The sequence below is a fragment of the Schistocerca gregaria genome, chromosome 2 (genome assembly GCF_023897955.1).
Source record: "Schistocerca gregaria isolate iqSchGreg1 chromosome 2, iqSchGreg1.2, whole genome shotgun sequence".
In the NCBI taxonomy this organism is placed as follows: domain Eukaryota; kingdom Metazoa; phylum Arthropoda; class Insecta; order Orthoptera; family Acrididae; genus Schistocerca; species Schistocerca gregaria.
Genome location: NC_064921.1, coordinates 106,190,038 through 106,202,477, shown reverse-complemented (window position 1 = coordinate 106,202,477; position 12,440 = coordinate 106,190,038).

Sequence of the window (12,440 nt, the reverse complement as noted above, 5' to 3'; positions counted from 1 at the left end):
AAGTGCTGAAACATGTCTAGGTGACCGAGCGAGGTGGCGCAGTGGTTAGCACACTGGACTCGCATTCGGGAGGACGACGGTTCAATCCCGCATCCGGCCACCCTGATTTAGGTTTTCCGTGATTTCCCTAAATCACTGCAGGCAAATGCCGGGATGGTTCCTCTGAAAGGGCACGGCCGACTTCCTTCCCCATCCTTCCGTACACCGATGAGACCGATGACCACGCTGTCTGGTCTCCTTCCCCCAACAACCAACCAACCTTAAATCGCTCCAGGCAAATCCCGGGATGGTTCCTTTGAAAGGGCATGGCCGACTTACTTCCCCATCTTTCCCTAATCCGATGAGACGGATGACCTCGCGGTTTGGTCTCTTCCCCCAAACAACCCCAACCCCCTCTCCCCGCCCCATGTCTGGGTGAAACAAAACAGAAAAAAGGGGTCTTGCATAAGGCGGAATCCCTCATCCTATAGCATGAAAATATATTCTTAAGCCATGCACAGGCACGGATCCGGGACTGGGTGACAGCAGCAGCCCGCACAGGGAGAAGGCGCCACTATTGTGTGCCTAGCTGCTCCCATACCAGACACAGGAGCTTCCTGGGGCAGCGCAGCGGGAGTTGGAGCCGTCAGCTGACAGGGGAACAAGCCGCTGATCTCGTAGCCACTGGTGTGCACCACAGCACTAACATCAACCGATTCCAGGACGAAGAAAGGTGTGGGTCTCTTAGTGGTGGCCACGTCTAGCTGAGACCGTGAGCATATATGCTTTCTGATCAATAACGCTTGAGCTTAAACTAGGTTTTCGGTTCCTACGAAGGCAGTGTTTTTACGGCCTATGTAGTTGCACTGCCAAGATAGGCTCATTCGATTAGTGTGTTGAGGATTGTGTTTCGAAAACTTTGTGCGAAAGCTGCAAGGTCGACTTTACTGTTATTGAAGTTTAGATTGGCGTAAGCGAATTAGGAACTGAGTTATTTAAAGTGAAGCGACTTATGACCGATTTTCCAATTTCAAAATTGTGCGGTCACTCATTGCGGCAGTCAGTTATCTCGGTATTAAACTGTGCATTACTGTTTTCCAAATTGATACCACTGAATTAATTTACTGTTCATGCGCCTGCCACTGCTAGTCGCGTAAAATAAAAAAAAAAAAATCTTTGTTACACTAGTGCCTTACCAGTGTTGTGTAATTTGAGGTTTTCTCTGTTATTTTTGTTGCGAGTGTCTGTATTTTAGCCGGCTGGTGTGGACGAGCGGTTCTAACCGCTAGAGTCTGGAACCGCGAGACCGCTACAGTCGCAGGTTCGAATCCTACCTCGCACAAGGATGTGTGTGATGTCCTTTGGTTAGTTAGGTTTAAGTAGTTCTAAGTTCTAGGGCGCTGATGGCCTTAGAAGTCCCATAATGCTCAGAGCCATTTGAACCACTTGTCTGTATTTAAAGGTGTCCTGGAATAGGGATTAGTTCACCGTCGTAGTTTTCTTTGGTACGCCGCCGCTACGAGCGAGGGGAGTCCCTCCGTTTTCATTACTGGTTGTTAAACTAAGGTGTTAATTTTAAATGTTGTATTTGTGTGAAGGTGTTTGGATCTGGTCAGATCACGAAAGTTACGACGCTGCATTTTGGGCAGCGACCTGGGTAAACTGTCAGTTGTTTTTGAATTGAGTCAGTTGAAATTAAACCTTTGTAAAACATTTCTAATCACGTCAACTGTCGCTAAATTTTTTTCGCTGTACTTGGCAATGATGTGGTCAATTTTTAACTAACTCATTCAAAAGTCTACAATCATTAGTGTTGAGGTTTTTATGTAATTCATCTGTTCCTTGATCTTAAAATATTTGTTTCTGATAATGGTTTAGAAGGTCATTTGTTCTATCTAAATTGAAAATTTCACTGGTGTCAGCTGTTCAACGATCTCTGAGAAGTTTTAACAGTTTATTAAGTCAAGATTTATAACTGCAGTCTTTACCTACGTTTTAAAGATTTGGTCAGATACACTCTTGGTTTGTGTTGTTCAATTACCAATATAAGCAAGTATTTTCTGTGACAGCTAATAAATGATTGTAAGTGAACATATTAAAGAAATGGCTCAGTGGCTTGTCTCCGAAGGACCCCTGTGTCAGCTGTTCAACGATCTCTGAGAAGTTTTAACAGTTTATTAAGTCAAGATTTATAACTGCAGTCTTTACCTACGTTTTAAAGATTTGGTCAGATAAACTCTTGGTTTGTGTTGTTCAATTACCAATATACGCAAGTATTTTCTGTGACAGCTAATAAATGATTGTAAGTGAACATATTAAAGAAATGGCCCAGTGGCTTGTCTCCGAAGGACCCCTGTGTGCACGCCATCGTGCTCAACCGTACTTAGTGCATAGCGGAACTGACATAGGCTCAAGTGGAAAAGTGCAATCTTGTAAATGTTCATATAATAATTTATTATGTCAATATTTGCTTGCTACTAAAAGCATTGACAAATTAGTGCTATCTTAAAACGTGATAAAAATTCATAAACAATTTCATCACTACATAGAAACTCTAGTTATTTCCAAAAAATAATTCTTAGTGTGTACCCATCACTTAATGAGACCATAAAGAATTTTGTGGCAACGTTTTCAGTTGTATACACCTACTACGCCGAACAGCCACAATGATGTTATTAGAATCTTCTGGGTTTTGTACGTCCCTAAAATCTTGGCGCTCCCGTACTCTTTGCACGGCACCAAGTTCAGTACCAACCGCTGCCGTAGTAAGAATAACTGTAATCTGTAACGGCTGTGATACGGATTTTGCATAATCTATTTCTCTAACCCAGTTTTTATAATCTCCTCATGTTACGAAATGATGTTTGTAGTTTACAAAGACTAGAATCCGTAAGAAAAATATTACACAATAGCTTTCAGCAGAAAAATGAATTTCAACTCATTAATATTACAACAAACACGAAAATAAGAGCCGTAAATGATGGATATTTTGCCATCGCTTTACACAGAGAGTTTTTGAACTGTGTTTTTGACCGTTCACGTATTCTGAAAATCTCTAGTGATTCATTGATTTCGTATTTACACAAATAGAGACCACAGGTGTAAACACATAACAAGATCCTTGAAAAAACAGTCATCATGACAACGTAAGCTGCCTGCGTTTTTGTATTTGAATTTGTTTGAATATATTTTGGTGTTTACACTAAATTTCCCAGTTTTTCAGTCTGTAATAGCCAGATACATTATTCTCGGCAAGGGAAAGCAGTTCTGTGAGAGCTATCAATCACCACTTTCGCAGGGGTGCATACAAAATACAATAACGTTCGAGGAAAAGCCATGAGGAAATGACATTCAGGCAGGCTGGAAACATCGGTACAGGGGCATTGGCGGGGAACAGGATTTCTACCCAGCGAGGTGAAAATATGCAAAAAGCTGAGTAGAACATCAGAAAGTGCGCAAGGGTACAAGTACATTGGATCTATAAAGTCGTAGAAAGAAGATCCCGAATTGTGATAAAAGGAAACCATATTTTCTTCATTGCGAACTAATTATTTCATAGCGTAAGTCGGATATTAAAGTTAAGGGAGAAGAAATGACTTGAACATGTGGCGATGACATAAATCTGTCAGAGACCACAGGCCAGTTGAACGGAATGAAAGGAGATAATAACATGAATATTAAGAAAATTGAAACATGGGCAACAGAATGTAGTCAAATCAACTCAAGGCGATGCTGAGAGAATTAGAAATTACACACTAAAAGTAGTAGAGCAAAATAAGTTACAATGAGCGAAGTGGAGAGTGTATGAAGTGCAGACGGGCAATAGCGAAAGGGACAGAGATTTGTTAATATAGAACGTAAATTTCAGTGTTTGGAAACCGTTTCTGAAGGTATGTAGAGTTGTAAAGGCGCAGGTCAAAACCAGAGCCCACTGCCCTGTTCAGTCCTATTCTTTGTGAGCCAATTCTCCGGGCACCGTCTAGCCTTCAGGAAGTTTCAGCGTGGCAGCACTGCGCAACGACGCTCGCTCTTTGTCCGTGTCCGGCGCGGGTTTGACGACGCCTTTCTGGCGCAGGTATCATCAACACAGCGGGTCTGTGAACCAACAATCGCTGCCTGACACCCTTCACTCGGCTGTCACCTCCCGGAGATAGCCCGCCGGGAATCTTCCCGCCGCCACATGGTCGGAGGCACGTCCACCGAGCTCTGTGCCGATGCGGTCCGTCACCGGCTGACGCAGCACTGCAGCTAATAGTTTCGGGCTCGTTCCCAAGGCAACACCTCCATCTGTCTCGCCATTGGGACAGTGGGCCTCAGCGTGTTCAGTTAGCTGCACAGTTAGGAAACCATATTGACGAGGAGAACACGGCAAGTGCCATAAATTGATTTCCCAGAAGGTGCGCGCAGTGGAACAGGTGCCACAATAAGCGAAAACGTGTCTTGGCTTATCCGTAGGTACTCGACCATTTCAGAGAAAACGGCTGTCAAAATTGTCGATGTAACTCAAAAGCCTTTAGCCAAACTGGTGGCATAGAGTCTCGCATCGCGCCCTCTCACTTTTGCGTACGGTCTACGAAATCCGTTTATTGTTTTCATTTATTTTATTTTACTTTCTTTTTTTAATTATCAGTCCCTGTCCGTAGAAGGTTGCTACGCGAATGTTTCTTATCAAGTTAAGGTTCACATAGGCGTTATACAGGGTGCGGCAAATACAAGTGACCCTGACGAGTGGGTATCAGTTGTTTCTGCATTAACGGAGCAGGAAGACCTACAGTTACTTCCAACAGCATAGAACAACTACTCATACAGCCGGCCGAACCTTAGATCACATTTACACAATCTTGACGCCTGACGGAGTTGTTAGAAGAGGTCAGTATGGTCGCGATCCCAGCTGGCCACCCAGGTCAGCTCATCTGACAGTGTGTGATTAGTCTGTTTTGGTAGCCCTCATGCCTAAGGTGTACTGCAACCACCCTCATAATCTTCAAAGACTGAAACAGAATATTTCGCATCAGGCATTCCAGCAGTCCAGCTTCGTTCCGCCTTCAGAAGCTTGCTGACCAGGGCCAAAAAATGCGAGAGATGAATAGTGGACACTTTCAACATCTAATAGTCTGTTTATGCTGTATTTCGTTTACTCTAGTGTGTTTCCTTGTACCCTTGCACTTTGTTCTCTGGGCCAATTTTATTTGCCCCCTACTGTAATAACTGTGAAATTATAACTGTGTTTCACAATAATAGTCGTACATTTATGTGTGTGTGTGTGTGTGTGTGTGTGTGTGTGTGTGTGTGTGTGTGTGTGTGTGCGCGTGTGTGCGTATGTGTGTTGTGGTATGTCCAAGGGGTTACAACCTTACTAAATTCTCATATTCTCAAATTATTAACTAGTATATATTACGTCTTATACACTACTGGCCATTAAAATTGCTACACCAAGAAGAAATGCAGATAAACGGGTATTCATTGGGCAAATATATTATACTGGAACTGACATTTGATTACATCTTCACGCACTTTGAGTGCACAGATCCTGAGAAATCAGTACCCAGAACAACCACCTCTCGCCGTAATAACGGCCTTGATACACCTGATACATTGAGTCAAACAGAGCTTGGATAGCGTGTACAGGTACGGCTGCTCGTGCAGCTTCACACGATACCACAGTTCATCAAGACTAGTGACTAGCGTATTGTGACGAGCCAGTTGCTCCGCCACCATTGACCAGACGTTTTCAATTGGTGAGAGATCTGGAGAATGTGCTGGCCAGGGCAGCAGTCGAACATTTTCTGTATCCAGAAAGCCCCGTAAAGGACCTCTAACATCCCGTCGTGCATTATCCTGCTGAAATGTATGGTTTCGCAGAGATCGAGTGAAGGGTAGAGCCACGGGTCGTAACACATCTGAAATGTAACGTCCACTCTTCAAAATGCCGTCAATGCGAACAAGAGATGACCGATACGTGTAACCAATGGCAACCCACACCATCACGCCGGGTGATACGCCAGTATGGCGATGACGAATACACGCTTCCAATGTGCCTTCGACGCGATGTCGCCAAACACAGATGCGACCATCGTGATGCTGTAAGCAGAACCTGGCTTCATCGGAAGAAATGACGTTTTGCCATTCGTGCACCCAGGTTCGTCGTTGAGCACACCATCGCAGGCGCTCCTGTCTGTCAAGCAGCGTCAAGGGTAACCGCAGCCATGGTTTCCTATCTGATAGTCCATGCTGCTGCAAAAGTCGTCGAACTGTTCGTGCAGATAGTTGTTCTCTTGCAAACGTCCCCATCTGTTGACTCAGGGATCGAGACGTGGCTGCACGATCCGTTACAGCCATGCGGATAAGATGCCTGTCATCCCGACTGCTAGTGATACGAGGCCGTTGGGATTCAGCACGGCCTTCCGTGTTACCCTCCTGAACACACAGATTGCATATTCTGCTAACAGTCATTGGATCGCGACCAACTCAAGCAGCAATGTCGCGATACGATAAACCGCAATCGCGATAGACTACAATCCGACCTTTATCAAAGTCGAGAAAGTTGCGGTACGCATTTCTCCTCCTTACACGAGGCATCACAATAACGTTTCACCAAGCAACGCCGGTCAACTGCTGTTTGTGTATGAGAAATCGGTTGGAAACTTCCCTCATGTCAGCACGTTGTAAGTGTCGCCACCGGCGCCAACCTTGTGTGAATGCTCTGAAAAGCAAATCATTTGAATATCACAGCATCGTCTTCCTGTCGGCTAAATTTCGCGTCTGTAGCACGTCATCTTCATGGTGTAGAAATTTTAATGGCCAGTAGTGTATATATTCTAAAGGAACATTTGGAGCACTCCCTTTGAAGACACCGATCGTAGAAACAGTCTAAACAAAGAAATTCCGAACTCCACGAGCATCGCGCGAAGGCAGATTTGCCATTTCTTCGTGTGAAGCTCATTCTAAAACGAAAATTCGTTAACATTACTAAAAATTTACGCTTTGGCAATAATTTCGCGGCTAACCACGCATAACGGATCACTTGCCCGAAACCTGGAGCTTGCAGTTAATTATGAATCGAGATACGCTACAGGAAAGTCACCGAAAATTTCAAATCGTTTTTCCATTGGTTTCTTTTTTTTATGATTCATTCAACAGACATATAATTATCAGACTTATAAAGAGAACGGTACAGCAACATAAATTGGAAAATTTTCTGAACAAGCGAAACATTATGATCACTGCCCATTGCGTCGTTGGCCTTGTGGCGTTGGCGGCACGTCACGCGGTAAGAAAAGCATGTGAGCGGAGCAGACACTGACGGTGGATCACCCTAGCGTAGATGTGGGCAGCAAATGGGAAAATCCACTGAGATAAATGACTTTGACAAAGGATAGGTTATTATTACACAAAGCCTATGAACGTGTATCTCGGAAGCGGCAAAGATGGTCGAATGTGTTGAGCATCTATGGAAAGAGGTGTAATGAAAGTGCCGCTAGACGCTAAATGGTTCGACGTCCAATACTCCGAGCTGTTATAGGCGCTTCAGTCCGGAACCGCGCTGCTGCTGCGGTCGCAGTTTCGAATCCTGCCTGGGACACGGCTGTGTGTGATGTCCTTAGGTTAGTTAGGTTTAAGTAGGTCTAAGTCTAGGTGACTGATGTCCTCAGATGTTAAGTTTTATAGTGCTTAAAGATATTTGAACCATTTGTACGTCCAATACTTTCACAGAACAAAGTTGTTCGGACGCTAGGATAGTTCCGAAAAAGAGCAATGCTAGTGCACGCATAAGTGTTTCGGAGCACACTGTTCATCGTACATTGTTGAACATGGAGCTGCGCAGCATACTACCCCCCTATGTGTTTACATGTTGACCCAACGGAATTGTCAGTTACAACTGCAGTGGGCACAAGATTATCGGGATTCGTCCGTCAATGGAAATGTGTCAGCTCTATTAGTGGGTCACATCTTTGCTACACTAGTCACATGTGTCCACAAACACTGTCATGGAGGTGAACGGCGGCTCAAAACGTGCAGCGCGCCTCTGGGGCAGGCGGGTGACAGCATTGTTATGCTATGGGAGACATTCTCGTGTTCTTGCACGGGAACCTGTGTTAGTAATAGAAGACACGCTGACAGCTGCAAACCACCATCATCCCTTAGTGTATGATGTCTTCCCCGACGGTGATGTCATCTTTCAGCAATACAAATGTCCGTATATCGGAGCAGCACCGTGCTGCAGTGGCTTGAAGAGCGTTACAGTGAAACTCACATTGGTGTCTCGGCGACCAAATTCGTCTGATGTAAATCTATGGAACCCATCTGGGTCCCTATCGGGCGCCATCACTGCTTACGGAAATCAGCGGCCCGATACTTACGCGAATTACATGACCTATGCGTAGACATCTAATGCCACGTACCTGTGAAAACCTGCCAGCAGACTATCGGATGCCTGATACGCAAAATCAGTGATGCATTTCGTTCCAAAGACGGAGAAACGAGCTATTAAGCAGGTGGTCATAATGTTTTGGCTCATCAGTGTATATGTGTAGTAATCTTTTACGGACAAAATAATAATAATCTGGTTTCGAACACGAGGCGCCAAACTGTGAAACCACGACGCTAGCCACTATGCCACCACTTTGGCTGAAGCACTTTCTCGCTAAAAGGTATATAAAGTACCCCGAAAGGGGTCGAATATCTACGGACAATTCGACAGACGTGTTCGCTCATTTTGACACCTCTTCCACTGAGCGAAGTTTATAGGAAATCAGGTTATGGCACTTGCCGTGTTCTCCTCATGAGTGCTTTGACTAGACGTCGTCGTCGCCGCCGCCGCCGCCGCCGCCGCCTCAGCATCCAGCGTGCCGTATAACCACGAGGCATCCCAGCAGCGTACATGATCTGCACAGTCGACAGTCGCATCTGCTGCACTGTAGAGGGAACATCACAATCAGCCCCCGCGACAAGGGCGGGCGAATACAGTTGCTCGAATTTAATAGAGTAATAAAAAATTATGTTTTCAGATTATTTTGCTAACGCTACCCACTACGAACACCTCTCTCCCTCGCCAACATACGAACCCAGGACACCCCAAGTCGAAGGGGAACGCTTCCTGATAAAAGCGAAGACGCTCCCACCCTCACCAATCAACAGCGGTAATTGCACCCCCGACCCGCTACAGAACGTAGCTTTGCACACAAGTGAAACGTGGACGAAAAACAGTTCATTGAAGAAGAGAAACTTCTCAAATGTGGTTTTAAAGAAGACTGCTATGAGCGGAAACCTACCTTATAAGCTGAAATAATTCAGGTGAAAATTAATTGCTTGCCTTAACTGATTCATCGGAGTACAATTAATAGGTTAGTTGCTCAGATCTGAACGTAATGCCCAGGCTGCAAATAGTAAACCTCGCTGCTCTGTTGACGTCGTATCTGCTGATTCCAATCGTATCATGCGACAAGGGTTAACTTGAGATGTATAATAACCGTATATTTACTTTCCCAAAATTGATTACAAAGACACCACTATCCAACTATACAGAAATAACAACTTTGAAATCTGACTCGAATGAAAAACAGCCTACAGTTGCACTAAATTATGTTTATTTTAAACCTTGACCATGGTTTCAGCTATAATAATATAGTCTTCTTCAGAAGTCATACACACTAATAAATGAAAAATGTCTTAGTCCAGCGGCCGCGTCATGAGCAATAAAATAAGTTCAACAGACATAAACCTGTTCGAACATAAGTAAAATTACATACGGTGCCATTATGTCAGTTGAAGTTATTTTATTGGTCACAGCCACTGGGCTAAGACATTGTTCATTTATTAGTGTGGATGACTTCTGAAGAACGCTACATTATTATAGCTGAAACCATAGTCAAGGTATAAAATAAACATAATTTAGTGCAACTGTGGGCTGTTTTTCATTCGAGACAATTTCGTAACGGTTGCTGTTGTCGCTGCCGTGATGGAAATAATTGAAAATTTGAGTTTCAATCCCTCTAATCTAACCATGAAACGCTAAATGGGATTTGTTTTGAATCTGATTCGCTTTTATAAAATCAAAAAGCCTATATTTTAAAAGAGACCAGGACATTTCGCATAAATAGAAATGACAAACCACCCCGAGGTTATTACGTGTGAGCTAGCAGATCAATACACACTATAACAACTCACCAAAATGATTTTAATGTACACTGAAAAAAATGATAAACTCACTTAAATTGAAAACAATCGGAAAAATCAAGAAGCGTAGGCATCTCACCAGAATTTAACTTGAAGTCAGCAGCACACAAGCCTCGAAGCCGACAACCATAAGCAAAGTGAACAGACTTACAGACCCGGCAAACACGGCCTTAAGACTGCACAGCTTGTGTCTAATCACACAGTTAGCCCTCCAGCGAAAACGGCTGCCCGTTGATGACTAGCTAAATCGAAAATTTATCGGAACAGATGTTACTGTCTTCCCTCGCTATAGAGAAGTGCAGATTGCCTCGGGTATAGATATTAAACCCTTTGCCAAGTTCATGCATCGATTAGTGACCAAAATTAATTCTTAAGTATGTTACATAGTTACTGAAAGGTCATAAGGTATGTAAATAATTTTTTTCAGTGTTGGTTTTTACTAAGCCGTTGTGCATTTAGAGGCCTAGTTTCATCGTCAATGATTTCCAATTGTTTGAACCGTCTTGTAATAGTGTAAAGGACATGTGAAAGTTACTTCACTGCGATCTCATTTACGAAAACAGTCACCATAATTCACACCTACACATTTCTGGCGTTTCTGGCGTTTCGGCACCGCAGTGAACGGCTTTCGGTAGCTCTGATGGTGAAACTGCTTCCAAACGTTCATTGGGGACGTAATAATGTTTCTTTTGTCTGTCTCGGCTGTACTGAGAATAGCCACTAGGGCTATTATGAATGAAGCTGTCCTGAGTTATAGAGTTATATGTAGAGGCTTACACACAACCGAGGTCACTTTAACTCGCTGCTAACGCATGTTCTCAGTTCTCTTTAGTCATTTTATGCGAATTAATACGGAGCGAAGGGGAAACAAACTAAGACTCTAGGTTTGCAAATAACGACTTTCCTTCGCCCCCTATCGTACGCTGATCCACTTTGCCTCTCAGTAGCCGAACGTGATCCCGTTTACAATATTCATAGCAACAAAGTAGTAGCTCGCCCGGTTCATAACTGGACGGGATGACTCAGTAGCGGGGAGCACAAAGCGAGCACCAACAGTGGGATGCGCGCCTTCCATCCCCTGCTCGTGTACTCGCCGCCTCCCTGGGGCATTCTTGCGCCGCCCGATTCCTGAATATAACATCTGAAGGACCGGCCCATTTTCGCAGCTAATCTGTAGCCCCAGGGCGGAGGCGGCGGTGGAGGCGGCGCCGCCCCCGCGAATTCAATTTCAGGCTGCGCCGCCTCGCCGCGGGACGCCCACCCCCGCCTCATATCCGCCGCGGGATGCGCCCCCTGCAGCTGCTGTCTTGTAGGCCGTCTGCCGCCCACACCGCAGACCACACTTCACACCTCCCAGCTCTAGACACAAAACTTGGGCCGTTACTCACGGTATGCACTAAATGCTCCAGGCAGATACCGGTGTCCGCTCCGAGTACTTGAAGTAACAAAAACGCATGTAGGATCTTCTATTATAGTTACTACGAGGGTAATCCCAAAAGTAAGGTCTCCTATTTTTATATAAATACATAGACCTGCTTATTTCTACAATGGTTTACATCAGTTCACAGCTTGAACATTTAGCTATTTTTCGACATAATCACCATTTCTGTCGATTAATTTTTATAGACGCTGTGGCAATTTTTTATGCTCATATACCAGCTCGACGCCACGCTCTTCAGAAAGTTATGAACCTCTTCTTTCACCTCGTCGTCGGAGCTGAAACGCTTTCCGGTCAAATGTTTTTTTAACTTAGGGAACAGGTGATAGTCTTTTGGCGCCAAGTTAGGACGATAGGGTGGGTGGGTGATGACGTTCCACTGAAACTGTTGCAGTAGAGCAACGGTTTGCCGAGCGATGTGTGGGCGAGCGTTGTCAAGGAGAATGTGTACGCTCTTGCTCAACATTCCTCTTCTCCGGTTCTGAATTGCCCCTTTGACTAAGAGTCTCACAGTAACTGTCAGCGTTAATTGTTGTCCCAGTGTGCGTATAGTCGACCAACAGTACCCCATCCCGATCCCAAAAATCGGTTGTCATGACTTTACCGGCAGACTGTTTGAATATCCGCGGGTTTGGCGAAGAAGGATGCCGCTGTAAGTAGGGTGTTTAGGTTTTTACGTTGGTAACGACACGTAGCGCTCTGTACAAAAATCACTGGCTGTGCTGTGTGCAGTCTGTGGCTGGTTTTCATTGTTGTTTGCTATTGTAGTGTTTGGCAGTTGGCTGTTAACAGCGCGTAGCGTTGCGCAGTTGGAGGTGAGCCGCCAGCAGTGGTGGATGTGGGGAGA